The sequence below is a fragment of the Anomalospiza imberbis genome, chromosome 3 (assembly GCF_031753505.1).
Source record: "Anomalospiza imberbis isolate Cuckoo-Finch-1a 21T00152 chromosome 3, ASM3175350v1, whole genome shotgun sequence".
In the NCBI taxonomy this organism is placed as follows: Eukaryota; Metazoa; Chordata; class Aves; order Passeriformes; family Viduidae; genus Anomalospiza; species Anomalospiza imberbis.
In genome coordinates, this window is record NC_089683.1 from 75,521,868 (window position 1) to 75,542,067 (window position 20,200).

Below are 20,200 nucleotides of genomic sequence, written 5' to 3' on the forward strand. Positions count from 1 at the left end.
ATTTTTTGTGCACTGTTGAGCTATTACTGATGCACATATATGAATCAGTATCTGTGAGAGTCCTGGTTTACAGAGTGAGCCAGCAAGTAGACTGACTAGAAGAGATACCATGAAGCTTCAGATTGCTCCTCGGTCAGTGTAAAAATGTGAGCAGCTGGTTTAGCCTTTCAATGTCTTTATGATTGCTCCTCTTTAAAACAGTCTGCAGAAGGGGCTTTTATTTTTTGGATAAAAACAAAAGAAGGAGAAGAAAAGAGCACCTCTTCAGATTGCTGTGCCCCCAGCTCTGCCAGGTAAGCCTTTGCTCATCAGCCTGTTGCTCTTCATCAGTTATATTGATGTTAGTGACAAAAAGAGCTCTAGTCAGTGGGTAATGGGTGGAGGTTATGGCCTGCAGATTAATTAGGATGTTTGTTTGCTCCCTCAGTTTACTGACACTTGAACTTAAGTAGGCACATCCCGTAGAAGAACATTACTGTAACTCTGTTTCCTGGTATTTTAGAAGGTATAGCCTTCCTCGCGCAGCTGCATCTCTAGAAAATTTACTGGTTTGTTTTTGAATTCTAGCTCTTGTTTGTTTCTTTTTCTAAGTGGGTTTTCATACACAAAGTGTATCTGTATGTAGACTTTTCTGAACCATGCACAGTAGTAGGGAAAAAAGTCTCTACTATTCTTTAGGATTATCTTAAAAATAGTAGAAACATGCAACACAAACTACAAGATGTTGCAAGTTCTCAGTAAAGTCTGTTCACCTCTTTTTCTTCCTCCTAAAGAGAGACTTTTCCATAATTATTTTCTATAGATATGTGGATTTATTTTTCATGATTGTTTTTATTAAAAGAATTGTGTTTTAAGAATTACTCAATCTGCTAGGCTTAAACAAAGAATTAATGTCTGAATTGTCATTATAATGTAATTTTTAGGCTGAAAATCCTTTTGGCATGGGATGCTTGTAGCCTAAACTGTTTCTGCTATATAAGGAAATGGATTTTATTTAACTTTCCCAACCAAATCTATGTGCACAAGAGAGGAGCATCCAAATTCAGACTAAGAATAGAAATTTTCTAACTGCATTAGTGAATTTCTGCTATGGCTCTGTAACTAGTAGTCAATAGTTTATACAATTACTCATCTCTGATTTCATGAGTGCTAGAGGCTACAGGTGTGTTTTCTTAGTAATTTTAATGTATTGAATCTATTTATTGCAAAGTCCCTGTTGGCAGCTATTTGGATGTGGGCTTTGCTCTGTCTTCCCTGTAGTTGTTCCTCCCACTGTGTTGGTTCTGAGCTTGGGCGGTGAAGGCAAAGGTAAGGTTCTTGTGTCAGAATCCCAGGACTCCTGAAATCCCAGTCCTTGCCTTACCATCCTGTGTGTCCTGAGGTGGACAGCAGGTCTAGTTGCTGAAGACCAAGCTGCCAGGTAACACACACAGCCCAAATTCCTGATCCTTCATGTGTGGGCTGTGCTGGGGTATGTGCACACATACCAGAATCAGCCCTTGAGCTTCCTGGCACAAGCAGCTATGCCAAATGGTGGGATTCAGCCTCCTGACATCAGTTCCTCTGGTGCCAAGAGGATAGCTGGTGGCTCCTGCATCATCTCTGAGTGAAGGGGATGCAAGATACAATGAAGTGAGAGCAGGCAGGCTGAGTCTGGCCCTCTGGCTTGAGCTGCTGCCTGACTGTGATGTCAGTTGATTTTCTGGGCTAAGAGTGACCCTTAGCCACCTTCCCTCAGGGCTGTATCCACAGAAGGGGGTGATAACTGCTACCAGGTATTTATAGATGCCATATTTTGCTTATTAGTGTTTCACTTGTTGTTGAAAGCAGAGATCTGCTTCAGGGAAAAGAAACAAATCGTGCCCCATATTGAGCCAAACATTATGTCTTCCTGGCCTACAAAAGTGAGTTTGTAGCTCCTGTTTCCCTGCACACCTTCCCTCTCTGCTGACTGGGAAACACTGAGGCAATGTAAACTACTTTGGTGGCCCAAGGCATGGTTCAGAGGTGTGGTGCCATGCACAGCTGCCTGTGAGCCAAGTCTTGCCTGTAGGAGCCCACCAAACCTCTTCTCACTTGGTGATGAAGCACAAGAATTTGTTTCACACATCTGCTGAGATGCATTTCTTGTCCTTGCAATGCTTCATATTGATTCCTCTCTCTAAGATGTGATTTTGCTTTTCACTGTAAATTGTCACTGAGTCCCTTGGTATTGGGGGATTTAAATGGTTTCAACCCAGCATCAGGAGACTGGGACCTGCAAATCTATGGCTGAGGTTAATGTGATGTGATGGTTGAGTCCATGTGTTTACAGTTCTTCACAGCAGATATTGCCATTATGCATAAAGGATACTCAACAGCCAAAAAGAGCTAAAAATGCTATAAATTTTGCCTCCTTTTCTTGGCTTTGCCTGTCCTGTAGTGCACTGGACAGAGAAATTTGGTTAGGAAGTACCAGGATATGAACAAGTAGGATCAAAATGGGCACCCCATGCTGCTGTTGGCTTTGTGCACTGTGGTCCGATTTTCCCCAAGACCACAGCTGCCCTTCCCTGAAGCTGTCATGAGGCCATTTGGGGTGAGTATCAGTGACAATGACATGGTTTGGCATGCTGTGGTGTGCCCCCCTTAACGGGAGCTGCCCTGACCTCCATAGAATAGTTAAGAGTTAGGAGGGATCTTTACAGGTCATCTATTCCCACCCCACCTGCAGTGAGGCTAGGTCAGGGTGCTCACAGCCCCATCCAGCCTGACCTTGAATGTTTCTAGGGATTCCTGTCCCTGTAGTTGTCTCCTGGACATTGCACTCTGTCAGTGAGACCGTCGTGCCTTTGGACAGGGAGCAGGAAGCATCTAATCCAGCCCTGCAAACCCCAAGCTACATCACTGCCATGGGATAGCCCAGAAACCCTCCTCACCATCTTTTTTTTCATGCTGTAAAATGTACAGTTTTTGAGCTGATGTGGGAGACTATAAGTGCACCAGCTGTAAATAAACTTTAAAAAAGTCTTTTCTTCTTTTCTTTTTGTTGAATTTGGCTCATTGTGGTGACATGCATTGAGACCTAAATGATTCTGTAATTCTGTGAGACTATTAGTAGCATGTCCTACCACGTCTTCCTCCTACATGCAGAAAGCACAAAGACTCCCTGTCAGATGGCCCCGCACGTGATGGACTTGCTGCACTTCAAGTTAAAGCGTGGTACCTACAAATAGAAGAGTTTAAATGGAGCCACAGGTGAAGCAAGGCATTGTGGACCCAGTATGTGTCACAGGACTGGAAATGAGTTCCTGTCATGTCACTGTGGAGCAGCTCAACTTATGACAGCAGTGTTATTGAATCCCAAGGACAAGCAAGGTGCCCCATGAGCTTAACCTGCTTCGGCTCCCAGCAAGTGCAGGTAGAAGTTTGTTTCATCAGTAGCTTTTGGCACTGTATACATAGGATATAATATATATAAGATATACTTACCAAGGAAGAGCAGCATAGCAATGGCAAACATTTAACACTTGGGTCCCTCTGCTAAAAAGTTAATGCCTGGAAATTAATGTAACTTGTATTTATTCAATTCCTTAAACTTGTTACCAGAGACAGTAGGAGCTTGTTCATATAGGGAAATTTTGCTAGTCACACTTGCATATAATTATAACAGGATGGTTAGAAACATCATTCCTTACATAACTGCTTTTATTCTAGTGTAATGATGACTATTTGATAAAGCTTATATGTCTTAGGATGACTACAGTAAATTAAGAAGTTTCATTTTAGTCCAGGAGTCATAGTGGAGTATCTCTTACTCAGCTTTCTGTTTTATGCTTCTATACCTTTTCTGGGTGGCACAGATAGAGATGCCCAGAAATACAGTCTCCTTGATGAAATGATTCTACTGAGAAGGGCAGCATGTAGCCATGGGTCTAAAATTTGTGAGTTTACCCACTAAGCCACAGATTCTTCTCTTGCCTTTGAAGGGATCATGATTTAATCTGCCTGTGTATGCTCATTTGCCATCTCCTAATAGCTAGGAAAACCTCTTCTTTTCAAGTCTCCCAGGGTGCTGCCAGGTTTGAGTCATTAAACTTCAGATCTGTGACTAGGAGGCACTATTAGCTTTATTGGTTGATTGTGTTATCCTATTGTTTATATGACTGGTCGTTCTTTAACTAACACAATGCTATATAATCTCTATCCTAAAGAAATACCATCTCACAGAGAAAGAACCATATGCTGTAATTGCAATTAGGGTTGCTATTAAACACCAGGCTGTTAATTTTCTGCTGGTATCCAGGATCTCAGGGGCATCCCCTTATTTTGCTGCCTGTGACTGGGAGCAGTAATGAAGAGTGACTGGGACAGGAAGAACAGTGGCCCTGGGTGGGCTCCTACACCATCCCCTTTAAAATGACACATGGATCCACAAGCAGCAGCCTTTGGAATAATGAAGACTGCTTCCCTGTGGATTTGTGTCTTTGGGAAAGGTTGGGCATCATCTGCATCTTGGTGAGTTCTCAGATATGTAGTAAGGGTTATACTTGGAGGGTATGTTGGGGAAGGCACCAATAGGGTGATAGTCCAGATTTCCTCCTGCTTCATTGTGTGGAGGCCTCTTGGATCATGACTGGAAAGGAATGTTAATAAAGCCAAGTTTTCTCCACCCCTGTAAGAAAAGCACCTTCCATTTCAGCAAAAACGTAATTTGGTTGATCTGAAGTAATCTAAGACCACTTAAAATCCTCTTTCATTGATTCTGGTGTAACTTTATGTTCTTCTGTGGAGTACATTATCATTTACATTGGTATAAAGGTGACATAAATCTATTCTTATGTGCATTGCTGACCGGGAGAAGGAAAAATTAAACACGGTGTTGCCTCTTCCTTTTTGTCCCCATTTCCCTGTGGTTTCCTGTTGAGAGATTCAGATTAGCTCCTTTTCTTTGTCTCTCTTCTCACATCCATTTCACAGTCTTTGCATTACCTCTTTTAATAGTCCAAGTACCCATGTGAAGGGCTCATTAGAAACACCTGAGTTTGATAGCTGTATCATTTGAACTTATCTGGGCTTCTTTTTAATCTCTGCTCGTGGTATGTCATGATGAAGAGTAATGCGGGAGAAGATGACGCGTCCCTTATTCAATAGCATCTATCTCTTCCTTCATTATTCTCTCTACTGTAGAGTGAAACAAGGATAACAAAGTTTAGATCTTGTCTCTTTTGATTGCTTAATTCATTTTATAGCTGTATATTTGTAACATAGCTTTGACAAGTATAGCTTTGGTAGAAACTCTGACCCAGTTCTTGTCTTCATGGGCAGAATATTGAATTTTCTTACAAATGTACTCCTTTTGTAACAGGATTTTTTTGTTCTTGCAATTCATTTTATTGTCTGTTTTTTGTGAGGAAGGTGATGTTAACAGGATCACAGTGAGCAGGTACAATGGAGAATGGTGAATACAGTGCAACATGTTTCATTGTAAAGCAGTAGACAGGTTTAAGAGATGTTATGTCTTAAGACCACATATTTGTTCCCCAAGTGCCTGTAATCACATCCTAGAGGAAAATGGTTTCAGTAGAAGTGTTAAAATCATGAGTTCCATTTCTAAGCACATTAGGAATTATGTAGCTGCATTTGGTTCTTTAATGCAGGACTTACATTTCTGACATCTAAGGTTCCCCCTGACACTAACATCATTAGCATAATGGCTATGAAACATTTTCAGTTGATTGTCATTTTCAAATTGCTGAGCATCTTTTCTGCAGTTACCAAATAATTTTTTTTTGTTGGACTCAAACAGTTGAGCAAAATTTCAAGGCACAGCAGGCTGTACTAATGAGAATAAGCAAATGATAGTATGAGTTGTCTATCTTTGCCTCTGCCCTGCATGTGTATGTCAACAAAGAATATGCAGAATTCTGTATTGCTGCACTCAAGGGGGTGGGGGGGGAGAACCCACAAAATAGGTGTCATTTATGGAAAACAAAATGCTGCTTAAGGGGGTGGGGTAAGTGAGCCCAGTGCTTAGTCATGCCATGCTCCCTCTGCTCATCTGCCTCTCTGGGGCTTGCTTCAGCGTCTTTGTTGTTTTTGGTTTTTTTTTCCCCTCTTAGTTTTTTCAGATGTACATCATCTTCTCACAGGAACAGTTACTAAAATAGCTTTTCCCTCCCTTCAGATGTATAGCACGTGCTTGTGTTCAAGGGGTAATTTGTGCCCATGTTTAAGGAGGAGGTTGCCTTTGTTTCTGATGCTTTATTCTGGCAATAAGGCTAATTATATTGGATATTTTATGCTTTTTCTACATGCCAGGTTGCTGTTAGACTCATCACATTTCAAAGAGATTGAATACAATCCATTACAACATTAAGTAATTACTCATCTGTTGTTGCCACAAGTAAACTCGTCGTAGTGATGCTTAAGGAGCTTGCATTGATAATTTAGGAGATACGAATATTTCAGAAATACCACTTAACACTGCTTTTCTCACAGATTTTAATGCAAAGTGTAGTTTCTGTCCTCATTTGTAGCCTCTGTTGACCTCTGTTTATTTTTTCCACTGGTGTATTCACCATTGCTGGATGTCCCACAACAATAGCATGCCTATGTGATGGTTATTTCCATTGTTTGCCAGTGCCCTGTCTACGTATTACTGCTGGTTTTCTGCCATCTCTGGTTTATGGCACTGAAGGGTCTTCTGGGCTATTCTGTATGATGAAGCTATCTCTGCAGAATTCATTTCATGCTTTCCCTGTATAAACATTATGCATTTGCTGTTGAAAGCATTTGAAATAGCTGGATTTTTACTGTGTAGTTCATTGCTTTTATTAGACACCGTCTCTGTTGAGAGAAAAGAAGGATCAAGAAAGCTAAATTTGAACTGTTTGGGGTTCAGAAAGCAGAACGGTGTCCCCAGAATTGCAGCACACTTCCCCTCCCCACTCCTATCCCCCACACAGACCCCGCTGCTGCTGTGCAGAAAAGCATTAAGTGGCTCTTCTGCCCTGTGCAGTGAATGCCTACCTCTTTCATCCCAAACATGGGCTTTTCTATTTGGTGTCTGTCTTGAACCAGACACTAACCAGATGTGGACTATCACTGTTTCAGCAGGCTGTAAAACAAAAGGAAAGAAAAAGAATTCAGTGGAAGTGGAAAAGTTTCGCTGGTCATTAAACTCAGTGTCAACGCTTAACAATATCATATTATAGCTCTGGATAGAACTTTTCCTCTCCATCCAGTTTGGATAAGGTTTAAAAACAAAGTGCTTGGGGAGATGGTTTTGGCTCCCTATTACCACTGTGGTCACTGATATGTAGAAAACTGAAATGACTGGTACAAAGTCAATGTTGAGAAGAGAGGACAACGTCATTTCAATGTACAAATATTGCCATTTCCAAAGGAAAGTTTTCCTAAAATGAGGATGTTTTTTGTCTTGTTGATACATGTATTGCTTGCTTTATCCAAGATCCATATTTTTAACATTTTAACAAACATAACACAAGGTCATGGTTAAAACCTGATGGTGCTGACACAAATGAAATTTTCATCATTGACTTTTGAGAGAGGCAGAAATTTCCCTGTTGAGTTCTGTAAGCACTTTTAATGCTGTTCAAACCAGTCCAAAGATGATGTGTTGTTCAAAGAAACTGTGTGGCCTATCCCACAAGTTTTATTTTTCACAGCGGTGATCCTAACCAGACCAGAGGTTGCAGTACTGACAGTGTGCAGGAGGAAACCTAGTAGTACAGGACTTGGCAATTCACAAAGTAATTTGGGATGTTTGTTTAACATTGCAGTCAGTGTGTTTGTAGAATTGCTGGACTTTTTTCCCCTATTTATTTTCTTTGTTTTTATTGTCTTGGTGATGGATTTTGGGCTAAGTCTGTAGGCTTGCCAGAGTATTTCCTCGGCTGTTTACACCTGTTATGTAAATCCTTGGCAATAAGCTATTTTTCTCAGCTGTGGAGACATGCTGGTTTGAACTACACTACCTGCAATTGCTGTGGCAGTACTGGGACCTTGTCCACGTGCAACAGTGCCTGTTCAAGGGTGTCCCAATCTCCAAGGCACTGGGAGAATGGGGCTCAACAGCCACACCATTCACCACCACCGATCTATCTACATTTCTGAGGCTGTTGTTGCAAAAGAAAAACGTTAAATATTTGCTTCTATGTTTATTTGAGACTTAAGATTAAATCTCAGTCTAAAAAACATGGAGAAATGCATGGGTCCATGTTTTGCAGGTCTGTAAGGCTATTTTTTTGTTTTTAGTCTAAATATTCTGCAGTGCTGTGTGTTGTATACCTTTGAGATTGGTAGGCTTGAAAAAGAACAACAGAAGTGATTCCGGATTTAACTTCTTTAAGTCTCTCTCCTTTGGTTTGACATGCAATATCAAGCAACTCTTTTGTTTAGACTGCTTTTATTTTAATTACTTTTTTTCCCTATTATTAAAAACATTCACTAACAGCCTCAGACAGTATCCTGTCATAAGTGGGAACAATCCTACATACCCTGCTTTAGAATGGTGCAAGGGGAGGGGGAGAGGCAGGACATTTGGGGCAAAATTTCTGTTTGTCCATGAGTGACACCCTGCTGGCAGCAATGCAATCAGTGGCAGATTTATTTGTTTCTGAGAACAGCTGTAGACATGTATTAGCTGTAGACTAATAGGTGTAAAGTTCTCAGAACTGCCCCAGAACTGGAGGGTATTCTGTCTTGAAGCTACCATCTGGTGTCTGGGTTGTAGTCAATATTTGAGGAGGCTTAAATCAGAATTGGTCTTAATATGACTGAAAAGTAGGAAAGGTCTTAATCTATGGGAACAACACAAGGCTTTTTATTTGGGCAGTATTAAGTTTTGACATGGGTTTTGGGAGAATCTGAAATACTCAGGCTCGTAGCAGTGCTCTCTGAGTGATATGGTCCATCCTGGAGAGGTTTGCTCACTGTTTTGTGACACAGCTCAAAGACATAGGTAACAGAGAGAGGGGATTAGTTATCCTCCAAAAAGAGGGTGAGCAAGTGTATAGCCAGCATCTCCTCTTCAGAGGTCCTTGGCACCATCACCAGCTTCCTGACTGCTAGAGAACAGGGGCTGGATGCACAGTGCCCTCTGCCCTCTGACTTTGCAGAGGAACAGAATTCCTGCTTCAAGTTTGCAGGTCAGACAGTGCACCAATCAAAAGCTATTTCATTCCTGGTGCTGTCAGAGGTAGCAGAGGTTGGGCCAGGGTCAATTAAGGTTGTGTCTGCCATTTCAGTGCCAAAAACTTTTGGAATTGCTGCAAAGTGATGATATGATGAATGTTTCTGTCACAGGGTGGTAGCTAGCAATTTACAATGTTTATGCCATGTCTGGAGACGGATTCAGCAGGGCTGATCTTTCCAAATCTGAAAAGCGTTTCAGAAATCTAGGTGTAGGCTTTCAGGTCCAGCTGTTCAGTTCTGGTTGTACTCATTTCAAAAAGGGTTAGAAATGTCTGAACAACACTGTTGATGCAATAGAGAGCCTAAATCAAGTACAGGTAGAGCAGTCACATTCCCCTAGTCCAGCCACTACCATACATTCTCTTGAGGAACCATTACTTATTTTGTTTGTTGATTTGATTCCTCTTGAATAGGGTACAACACAAATGGTGTTCCTCAAGATACCTGGGCCACCTACCAGTCAGACTGCCTGGATGTTGGTCATTAGGTCTGTTCAGAGAGCAGACTTGAAGCCCGCTGTGTTTATGTGTTCAGCAAAGTTAGATCTCATGGCTTCAGCTGGTATTTCATCAGTGTGAGCTTTGTGCCATGCATCATGTCAAATATTTTTAGGAAGCAGTTATGATGGGGAAACTTGGAGAGGACTGAAGCAGGCAGTAAAACTTGAACATCTGTATCAGTGCCGTCCTGAATCACCTCCTCTGCTGATTTGACCTTTGAGGGTTCGGGGCTGTTTCTGTCAGAAGATATAGGCTTAAAAAAAGTGTTTGACCATGGCTGGCATTAAACTGTACTATCGGGTGACCTAGGACATGCCTGTGTGTTTGGTCATGATTTTTTGGCATGAGGCTCTAAGGCAAGAATACCACTGTGAACTGTGCTCCCTCTACCTTATTTTCCTTTGCTTTTTCATCTGACCAAGTTCTTCACTTCCTGCTGCAGGCTGCTGTATTGTACATCTAGCCATTGCTCAGCAGAGCTCAGATATCCACCAAGTGGGAAGATTGCATGAGTGTATGAAGCTGTGAGAAGGAATCATTGATATCTTTATTGTTATGTTTCTGTGTATATACTGTTATAGCCACTGCTTGATTTTTCATAATGCACTGCTCTTGTGTATCATTTTCCTTGACTAATTGGCTGTGACAAGCAAGATGAAACCTAGGAAGACACTATAGTTTTAAAATAAATGTACTTGTCTTGAAATTGAAGATAACTGGATGATCTGGATCCTAATTCCTAATTATTCTAGTACTATAGAGAATTTTTTTCTTAATGGAGGTTGATTATTTCCCCCTGTTTATCTTCTGGTTTTTAAAGGATCCAGCTACTACAAATTTTAAGTAAATCTCTGGTGATAAAAAATGAATGTAGCTTTTACTTAAAATCATATAAATGAAAACTCAGTGTCCTAAGCTGTTTCTTTCAAAGCAGAACACAGCAAAATTTTCCAAGAGGCTAAATATCATGAGACTCATGTTGCAATACAATGAGAATGGGAGAAGTGGGGGAATTTAGCAATACCCTAGATTTTGTTGAGTTCAAAGCCACACTGAATTAAAGCAAACCTTTCCAGACTTTGCAGGGAAATTCATGTCACGTATGTGTAGCTAATAGATACATATGTTATATTAAATTAATTTCTTACACTGAAAAAAAGAACCCATCTTGTTATAAAGTCATTTAATGCTTTAATTTTGTTGATTTAATTTCATGTTATTTTGTGTGCAAATTAACATTGTATAATTAATATCTCATTTATAAATAGAAAGAGTGGTTTTGAGTTCATGTAAATGTCAGTGATTTAATCCTGAAAACATATTATACAGAAATTGTAAAGAGCACACGCAGTTTGAGAAGAGGCTATGATTCCTGCCTCTGCTCGTTTTGTTGTGTTTTGTTTTGAAAGGGCAAGCACGTTTGATGCATTCAGACATTGGAACAAAAGACTTTCTGCTAATCTTTAGCTAGGAGAAATCTCATCAGTGTTGGCTTTGATACCAGTTTTAATAAACACAAATGGTGATGACAGCTTTGCTTGGTTTTTAAGATTGTCACTCTGTTTCCGGATGCTTTTGCTGCCTGGGCTGGAGGCGGGTGGAAGCCTTGTCGGGGTGGGCTCTGAGCTCCGGGGACGGAGGGGTCTGGAACACCCTGCTTCCAGTCCTGCCTGCAGTGCGGTGAACTCAGGAGCTCCTGCAGTCCCTTCAGGAACAGCTTATGTAACTTCGGACATGCCAGCAATATCCTACTCTGTGAAATAGTCAGAGAGTCTCTTGACTGTTTGCTGGCTTTATTTTTTTTTCTTTTTCCTTTTTTCTTCTATTTCCCGCCACCTCCCCCCTCCCCCCCCCACCCCCCTCCTATTCTCTCTCGGCGGGATTGCATCATCTGCCTGCATTTCACAGTTTGGGCAGCAGGGGAAAGGAGTTGAGTAAATCGACATGTTGCTTTTATCAAGTAAATCTCTCTGAAGTGGCCTGGTCAGAAGAAATTTATATTCTTTCTATCTAAGCCGTCTTTAAAGAATGCTTCACCCCTTTTTTTCCTTTCAAGGATTTTTTTCAAGGCTTTCCAAATTACTTTATCAGAACTTGTGATAAATTGAGGCTGTGTTTTCAACAGTTTGGTAGACTGCTAACCCCTTTTCTCAGAACTAACATGATCTAACAGCTAAAATAATCTGAAAGTCTCCTTGCTCTAAAGACACAGTGAGACTGTTACCTCCATGAGAGGTAAACATCCAGCACCCTTCCACCAGTGTCAGTGGAGTTACTGGGAACCCAAAGAGATGGAAGGAAGGAGATAACGTGTCTAAACGCTACCCAAAGCTAGAGAAAGTAAGATGGGTGTGAGGAAGTGATCAGCTTTTAGTGGGAGCAATGGCACCTACATCAGAAAAAAGCATGGGACTCTGATGTCAGGTTTTAGCATGCAAAAATATTCTCAGCTCTTCTAACATCTTAAAGCGTGGAGCAATGGCTACAGTCACAATTTCAGTTGTTGCCAAGGATTACCTCGTTCCACTTGTTTGTTATTGCTGGTTTTCGTCGTTTTTTTTTTTTTTTTTTTTTTTTTTTTTTTTTTTTTTTCTTTTTTTCTTTTTTTTTTTTTTTCCTTTTTTCTTTCTTCAAAAGGGGAAAAAGTCCCATAAAAAAGAAAGCTTTGCCTGGTTACCAGGATTACCCTGTGAGTGTTGTATGAGTACATGCTTTATATTAAATACAGTTGGATACTATTTATCAATTTCTATTGAAATCTCTTGTTGCTTTTAAAATGAAAAGATTAGGGATAGGATTTGGTAGGGGCATAAAGGGAGGTCGGTTTTCCCCTTAGGCAGATTGATATATATCAACAAAAGATCCTGAATCAAAAAGAGAAAAAAACCAAAAAAACAACAACAACAAACTTCCTGGCAATCTTAAGCTTGAAAACACATTCTTATATTGGAGGATGAGTACTTATAGACTTGTGTAATCTCTCAGAGCTTCTTCTGGATCAAGCAGTGCCTTGTACAGTCCTTACAAGAACTTCATGATTTCAGAATAAATTTGCTCTAGTGGTCTTGCCTTCCACTTTGCCACAGCTGAAGCTGTGGCAACAGCTATATAGAAAGCCACATGTATGGCAAAGAGGAATGAAGTCCCTGTCTCCTGACAAACAGATTCTCTGTTGTTGCTACTAAAGGCTGGATGTGTTTGTCTGCTCTGCTGCTGGGCTTTAAAGGAAAGAGACTGGCTGTGCAAATAGTCACCATCTTTTTCTTCATTATAGCCCAGGAGAACTAAAAGGGCAGTGAAAATAGAAGTATCCTCCCCAACAGAAAAGAAAGGACTAAAGGTAGCATCTATGGTCTGTGTTCATGTACAGGCTAGGACCTGGAGGTGACTGTTTGGGTTTGATTTTTAAGGAAACTGCAAGGCACTGCAGTTAGAATCTCATATGTGAAGTGCTTGTCAAGAACACAGTCCTCCTTAAGGGTAATATTAATACTTCATTTGAAAGTCCTTACCTGTGTTATGAACAATGTTTTAGAGGATGACAACAATGGTTTAACACAATGAATTTATTTTGTGATTTTTGTGGGTTTATTAATTTTTGCTTCTTTCAGTCTGCTAATAAAAATATCTATGTTATTCTTTTACTTGTAAACAATTACATGTTCCTTGTTTGGGACACAAATTCTGTGCTTTAAAGGTTGATTTTTTATGTTTTTTTCAATAATTAATATTTTTATTTTACTTCAGTTCATTGCAAACTATATTCTAGAAGCCAATTTAACTTGTCAGTGTTATTTTAGATGTAGCCTTCATTAAATATCTAGAAGGAAATTGAAAGCATTCATGTAATCGAGATATTTTCTCAAGGCTTTGGCTTCCATCACCAGAAACACAGGAAAATAATGCCAGGGACTTCACTGTGTTGGAAGCAGAGATCACTTAACTGCCAGTGAAGTATAAGATACCTTTATATAAAATAAACATGCTAGAAGAAAACCTTCAGCAGTATCTTTTGCATTTGGTTTCCTTTGCTGAGAAAGGAAGTGTTTACTTGAGAAAGCATCTGGATTTTATTGTGTTTTAATTCATTGTGGACAGCCTGATGGAGTCTGGAACCACTTAGAATGTCACAACCTTTCATTGTCACATGCAATATGGAAATGAAATGAAAAGCAATCCAAATCTCAGGCTCTGTAGCCCAAGTTGTTACATTTGCTGTGGTCTTCCTTCTATAAGACAGACCTCTTGAACAAATACAAATTTGTAGTGACAGTCCTTATAGTGCCTATTTGCTCATCCAAATAGTCCTTTGTGAGCCTCAATCAGGTTTCTCAGGACTAGGAAATCAGGAGAGAACCTGGGTAACAGAAAAAATGAGCAGAACCCAGTGACTAGTGCACCTTTTCTCATGAAGGCAAATGAGAGGAGGTGACATCTCTGGTGGTGCATCTGAGACTGAGTTCACTACTTTTGGTTCCTCCTCCCCGGTTCTGGTCACTTCTGTTTGTTATGATAAGTGACATAACAGGAAAGTTAACTCATTCGCAAGGTCAGCCCTGTGCTGCAGGCATAAGTCTGACTTATTTAAATAAACTTCTTGGATTTTTTTAGAAGCATGCCTGAATTTTTGGAATTAGTTTCTAGTCCCATTTCTAGTGACTCATTTATGAGAAGATAAGATTGATGTAGACAAACTGATCTTCAGTGAGCTGCATCCAGCAGTTTCATTTTTTATAACATTTCTAATTTATCGTTTAAAGGTAACCTGCCCACCTACATGAGTCTGGTGAACAGATGATACATTTCAAGAGCAGATACTTTCATTCTCAATCCTCCTCTGAAGCCTATGAAGTTACATCAGAAAACAATTTGGACAAATACATCTGAGCAGTCCTTTTGTTTAATCCGCAAAAGAATCTGGTATTCCCTTTCTCCTCATGCTCCCATTCTTTCTTCTCTTTGTGTTTTATATCACGCTTCTTTGTATCAATCTGTTTCTAGAACTAGTGTTCTCATCTTCAGTAACACTTTCTGATGGCAAATCTTTTGCAGCATTAATGCACAAAAATCTTTGTTGTGAAACAGCTATGTTGTATGTTTGTGTGTATATAGCAACCCTGATGGCCCTAAGCCACAAAGACATAAAAATCAAAAGCTGATGTACATGCAGCGTTGCTGACACAAAATCAAAGAAAAGGAAGAATCTGGAAAATGAGGGCAGTGCATACCTTCCACCCACATGTCCATCCCTTGCTGTTATTGCAAACCTCGTGCACTTAATTAGCAGAGAGAAAACTTGCCCTTCTGCACTCTCTTCACTAGCTCCTTCTCCTTCCCCACACAAAATGCAAACAGTAGAAGATACTGTCTATAGCTCTGAATTGTAGAAGCGAAGGATAGTGTGTGGGAGATAACTGGAGTAGTGGAAAACTGATGCTGCTGTGGAACCAATTTGAGACTAGGATTCATGGTCTGTGATTCACGATGCTTGTGTTCACAGTAGCATCATCATATAATACCCACTTGTAGGTGGACAATTAGCAAATGTGTATTGCTTAGGTGGCTATTAGCAATGCTGAAGGTACCAAGATTGTTGTTTCACAGTGAATGATAATTTCCTGGTTCTGTTGAAAGGCAGATCAGCAAGGAGGGCTCTACTGGGCAAAGATGTTGCTCTAAGAGGAGCAGAGGTGCAATGAGAGTTTAATCTACCCAGTTAGCAGAGACCCTTGGAAGGAGAACTTAACATGATACAATGCTAAACGGCACAGTCAGTTCCCTCCCTTCCCACACTGTCTCTGCTGTGGTTGTGTAGGACTGTCCTGGGTTGAGTTAGGGGCTGTGGTAAAGTAGAATTACTAGCAAAAAAGCTGTTTCTCATGAATGTTCCTTTATTTTTATTTTCTCCAAAACCATAGTATGTGATGTTTGACTAAAGATTGCCTGTAATTCTAACTTCCTTTAGAAACACTTGTAAAAAGTCTGCTCTGTCAGTATCTGTGTCTTTCTGTGAGGCTCATCCTAGAGCCTCATTTATTGTTGATGGGGGAAATCTAATAAACAATAAAATGTAGTTCTCCAAAGAGAGATCAGCATCTAGAGACCAAGTGAGAAAGTGTCATATGAAAAAATATTAATAGAAGAGAACAAATAAAATTGCTAGATTCAGCAGTGTAGACACATATTAATATAAAATGCCTGTGATGAGTACATGTGTGTAAAGCACATGCAATTTGGCTGCTGTATGATGCATAAAAGATGGACTTGTAAAAAAGTTAATTATGGCTTCACATCCTAGTTCAGCATGTCTTTCAGGCAGAAGTCCAACTTGCAGTGCAGGTGTCATTCCTGCTGACTTTTAGGGTCCCTTTGTGCACAAAGGGTGAAAACAACCTTGGCTGCTCTGTGGAGTGTGAGTCCAGTTTGTTGTATTAAGTGCATTGTCATGATTCCAGTAACAGCCTGTCACGTATGGGTGATTCATAACTGATGAAGGCCAAAAGACTTCTGTGCTTTTCTAGTTCTACTTCTTATGGGGCAAATGGAACCATATTTTCAAAGCATGAAACAGCTTTAAAACTGCAGCAAAACTCTGCATCATAACAGAAATGTTTTGGTTCCATCTATGGAGGAGGCACTGGGCAATGTGGCTGTATACGTGGTGTCTGCAGGATTGCATGCAGCTGCAGGCCCCTGGCATCGTATTTCTGTGTACTTTCTTATGAAAAAACAGTTCCTGCACAGTTTACAATTGGCCTTTTTAATTGTAAACTTCTGTTTATTGTTGCCTTGGGTGTTTTTCCTATTTGAACCACAGCTTAATGGCTCAGAAATCTCTCGCGCACAGGTTAAAATCTGCTTGCTTTCTGTTGAATTAAAGAGACTAAAGTCCATCTGTTTCCCTTTGGTATGACACTACTGCAGCCTCTGTGAGTGAGCTCTGCTCACCCATGTGATGGTCTGGTGATCCCAGGGCTGATTTGTATTTTGTTCCATCAGTGGGAAAAAGTAATTGCACACTTAACTGTCTTCATAAAAACAGGTTATTTTCTCACAGAATTCTTTTGTTTGTAAGTTTTTTTGTCTGAATTTTAAATAATATCAGGGAAGTAATTCAATCTGCAGACAGACTAATATGCTGTGAGCAAGGCTTGTCATGGGTTTTGTTCTGAACAATTTTACTGGGAAATTATTCCAGTTTATGAGGGTATGAAACCAATTAGCATGCTGCCCCTGTGGTAGCCTAATTTATCTGCAGAATTATTATATAGAACTCACCAGTAGTTCTCATAGTGGGCTGTTAATAAACATGAAGTAGACTTAAGTATGGTAATGGGCAAGCGCTAAAGAAAATTCTGCTTCATGCCACCCTTCTAATTTCTTAAATGATACCGCTCCTTGGACCCTAAGTTTTGTGTCTTGTTTTAAAGAAATTATCATTTCTTCCTGAGCTGTGGACTTAATGTTTGGAGCAGAACCAGTGAAAAGACTTCTGTAAAACTAAAAGAAAAATAGCAAGTGAGTTTAGTATGAAATTCACTGAACTGAACATGAGAGAGAGAGTTTTAACCCTCCTCAATATGGTCCTGGTCCAGTAGTGATGATGTGGTAGTAGCCAATGGTATATTTGACCAATCCAATTCTGGGTAGGTGTTAGATATGATTTCTAGTGCTAGGGTGCTTTACTGAAGGACCAGTCTTTTGATACATAGAGATGTGTATAGGAAGCTTCTACCCAAATATCAGGGGCAACACAAAGTTCTTTATATACCAAACACACAAATAATGCACATTGTCATCTAGAGTCAGCTGGGCATCCTCAAGGTGGAAAGCAGTAAGTAGGGAAGATACATAAATATTTATACAGGGGATTTGCTTTCTTCCCTGTCTTCAGATGAGGACAGTGGTTCCTTCCCCACCTTGTAGGATATTGTACTGGTATTACCTGGGATAATTTTGTTCACAGGTCATGAGTATCTGTATTTTGGATACTGCAGCAGTAATAACACTGTGTTTCTCCATGCTGGCTAGAACTCCCCGTGACAAATACTGTGCATCGCTTGCTTTTTCCCCAGGTGGACTGTGCAGCACTGTACCTGCTGAGCTCTGCCCCAACAGTCAGTGCCAGGTGGCAGCAGTGCTCGGATGAATGTCCCTGAGCAGGCTGTTTCTGCAGGAGTTGCTGTCAAGTGTATGGGCTGTAGAATGGAGATCCTCTTCTATCTTTGAAGATACCCTGTCTGTAGGTAGGGGCTTGAACTTCTTCAGATTCATGTAGTAACATGTCAGAGCTTTTAAAAAATCATTGGAGAAAATAAGCTTCTTCTTATTTTTTTTATGTCTCTGTCACTTGATTCAGATAGTTTGCAAACATCGATTTAGTGAAATTTTGGAAAAATGTCCCCCCCAAAAGGCTTTTTTATTCCTTTTCTTTTGAGCTACATGTAAAAAACAAACAAAAAACACCCCCAACCATACTGTAGCCCCTTTAGGGAGTAGATGAGGCTCACTTAGCTTTCAAACAAAGGAGGGGAAAGGAAATCTCTCAATTGCAAGACTTGTTTCTATTGTTCCTCTTTATCATTACAATTTTGATTTTATTGCAAAGTTCTTTGTTTCAGAAAGCCTTCAGCTTGAGCTACCCCAATAGTGAGTGCACAGGCAGGTAAAACTTGCCTCTGAATGTCAGGTGTTGGGTAGTGAGGGCCACCAAAAACTGCTTTCTGTCTTGTTGGCTGTCTTTGGAGTTTTTCTTTGGAGCTTTTCTTAGCTGGAGAAAATGACTGTTTAATGCTCCAGCCATTCCAAATCCTCAACAAAAGATCTGAATATGCTGAAAAATCTTTCTCCACATTGAATCACTAGGAGTAAAAGAAATGTATCTAACCAGAGACAATGTAACTTCTTTAACTTGAAGTCTAGGACTCAAAACTCTGAAAGCTCAACATTGACACTTTCTTCTCTGTAGAGTGGTCCTATGAGGTGGTGAGTCACCATATTTTAATATCTCACTTTTATTTAACTGTTTGGAAAATGGGGCAGTGCATTACCCTAAATAGTGACTTGTTTCAAGAAACAAAACCATTAAGTGTTCCCAGACTTGCTGTTCCTCTGAGCCAGACACGAAGCCAAAGCTGAGTTGCCCATGAAAGGAGGCTTGCTGGGTGTAAAAGCTAGCTGTGATGAAAAGAGCAAGCACTGGCTCCTTGCAAGATGCTGGTGTCTTGGGGATGGAGCAGGAGGGGCTGGCACTGCAGGGACCCGGCAGATGGCATTCTGCTGGCTGCATCCCTTGTGTGCCAGGAAGCAGGGAAGTGATGAGCATGGGGGTGTGCAGCCGTGTTATCCCACTGCCCTCACCATCCTCTCAAAATAGGAGATGTGGTGGCATTATTTGTCTGGTTTAGTGGGATACGCTGCTGGGACTGCGATGTGAGTATTGCCAGCCAAGGAGAAATAACATTAAAAGTTAAGAGGCAGAAAATAATCAGGTCACTTGCAATTTAATTCAGTTTGGAAAGGGAGAACAAAGTCCAGAAGTTTCCAGACTGGAGGGGGGGGGAGGGGATGGGGTGGCTTGTCCATTTTTATGGGCAAGCTTAGATTTCTGAGGATTTTTTTTCACTCCTTGTTGCAGTATTTGCTGCTGGTGTTTAATGATTATACTTTTATAACTACTAAACTGCATGGAACTTGTTTAGACTCTGTATAATGAAATTATGGGAATCCAGAATCAATAATTTAAGATTCAGAATGGATGCAAAGCGATAATGAGTTTTATTATTAATATCATACCTATAAAGAGATAAGTGCATGTACTGTACTGCCCACTGTCACTCATTATGGAAGTTGCTAAAGCCTCCCATCAAATGTGAGTGTCTGTAGCACTACCAGCTTAGTCCTGACATTGTCCTCACAAGGCTGAAAAGTACATTAGCTGGGTTCTAAAGGGTGTCAGTAGAGGGATTAAATCATGCTGAAAGCCTCTTGCAGAGCCATTAACTGGATTCAGTTTGAGGCCTGAGGTATCAAACCTGTCTTGTCAGTGCTCTGCCTTTGAAGCCACTTTCACCTGAATTGCTCATGAAAATGTTATCTGCCTGCCACTCTTTACAACATGATCTCTCTCCCTGATGAAGCTGGGGAAACCACCAAATGATGGTGTAGGGGAAATGAAAATACTAGCCAAAAAATACACACTGGAATAAAACTGGAAAACATCCTTTAAGCTTCCTTCCCCAGGCTTACAGCTGGCAGTCAGAAGAAGGTCAAGTGTGTGCTGCTCCTGTTTTCACCATATCTAGGCTGCACAGCTCCTACAAAGAGTAAGTCTGCAATATAAGGCAGTATAGCAGTATTCTTATTATTGTCTATGCCTGTATTGCTGGCACTGGCTCACTGTTGAGTTTCTATGTCCTGATGGAGAGAAGATAATCCCTTGTGACTTTGTAAATTCAGAATACACTGCTTTTACCTAAGCTACTACATACTGTTTCACCTGT

The 20,200-nt window shown here is 40.5% G+C and overlaps 1 protein-coding gene and 3 long non-coding RNA genes across 6 annotated transcripts in view; 3 read left to right on the plus strand and 1 right to left on the minus strand.

The window, feature by feature from the left end:
- The window catches only part of PDE10A (phosphodiesterase 10A), a 340,723-nt gene that overhangs the window by 132,693 nt on the left and 187,830 nt on the right, over window positions 1-20,200 (plus strand). The window lies entirely within an intron of this gene.
- Window positions 1,166-3,227, minus strand: LOC137471135 (uncharacterized). 3 transcript variants are annotated; one of them, XR_010997425.1, is made up of 2 exons: window positions 3,111-3,227; window positions 1,166-1,837 (listed from the first exon to the last, which is right to left on the minus strand). It is a non-coding gene; the product is annotated as an uncharacterized lncRNA (long non-coding RNA). The 3 variants fall into 3 exon arrangements; XR_010997426.1 differs by having other exon boundaries at window positions 1,166-1,834; window positions 3,111-3,191; XR_010997427.1 differs by lacking the exon at window positions 3,111-3,227 and adding an exon at window positions 2,919-3,060 and having other exon boundaries at window positions 1,166-1,834.
- Window positions 1,332-3,008, plus strand: LOC137471137 (uncharacterized). The gene is made up of 3 exons (XR_010997429.1): window positions 1,332-1,420; window positions 2,423-2,578; window positions 2,950-3,008. It is a non-coding gene; the product is annotated as an uncharacterized lncRNA (long non-coding RNA).
- Window positions 3,192-20,200, plus strand: part of LOC137471136 (uncharacterized) — a 31,285-nt gene continuing 14,276 nt past the window's right edge. The window contains exon 1 of the long non-coding RNA XR_010997428.1: window positions 3,192-3,400. This is a non-coding gene — a long non-coding RNA (uncharacterized lncRNA). The remainder of the gene's footprint in view (window positions 3,401-20,200) is intronic.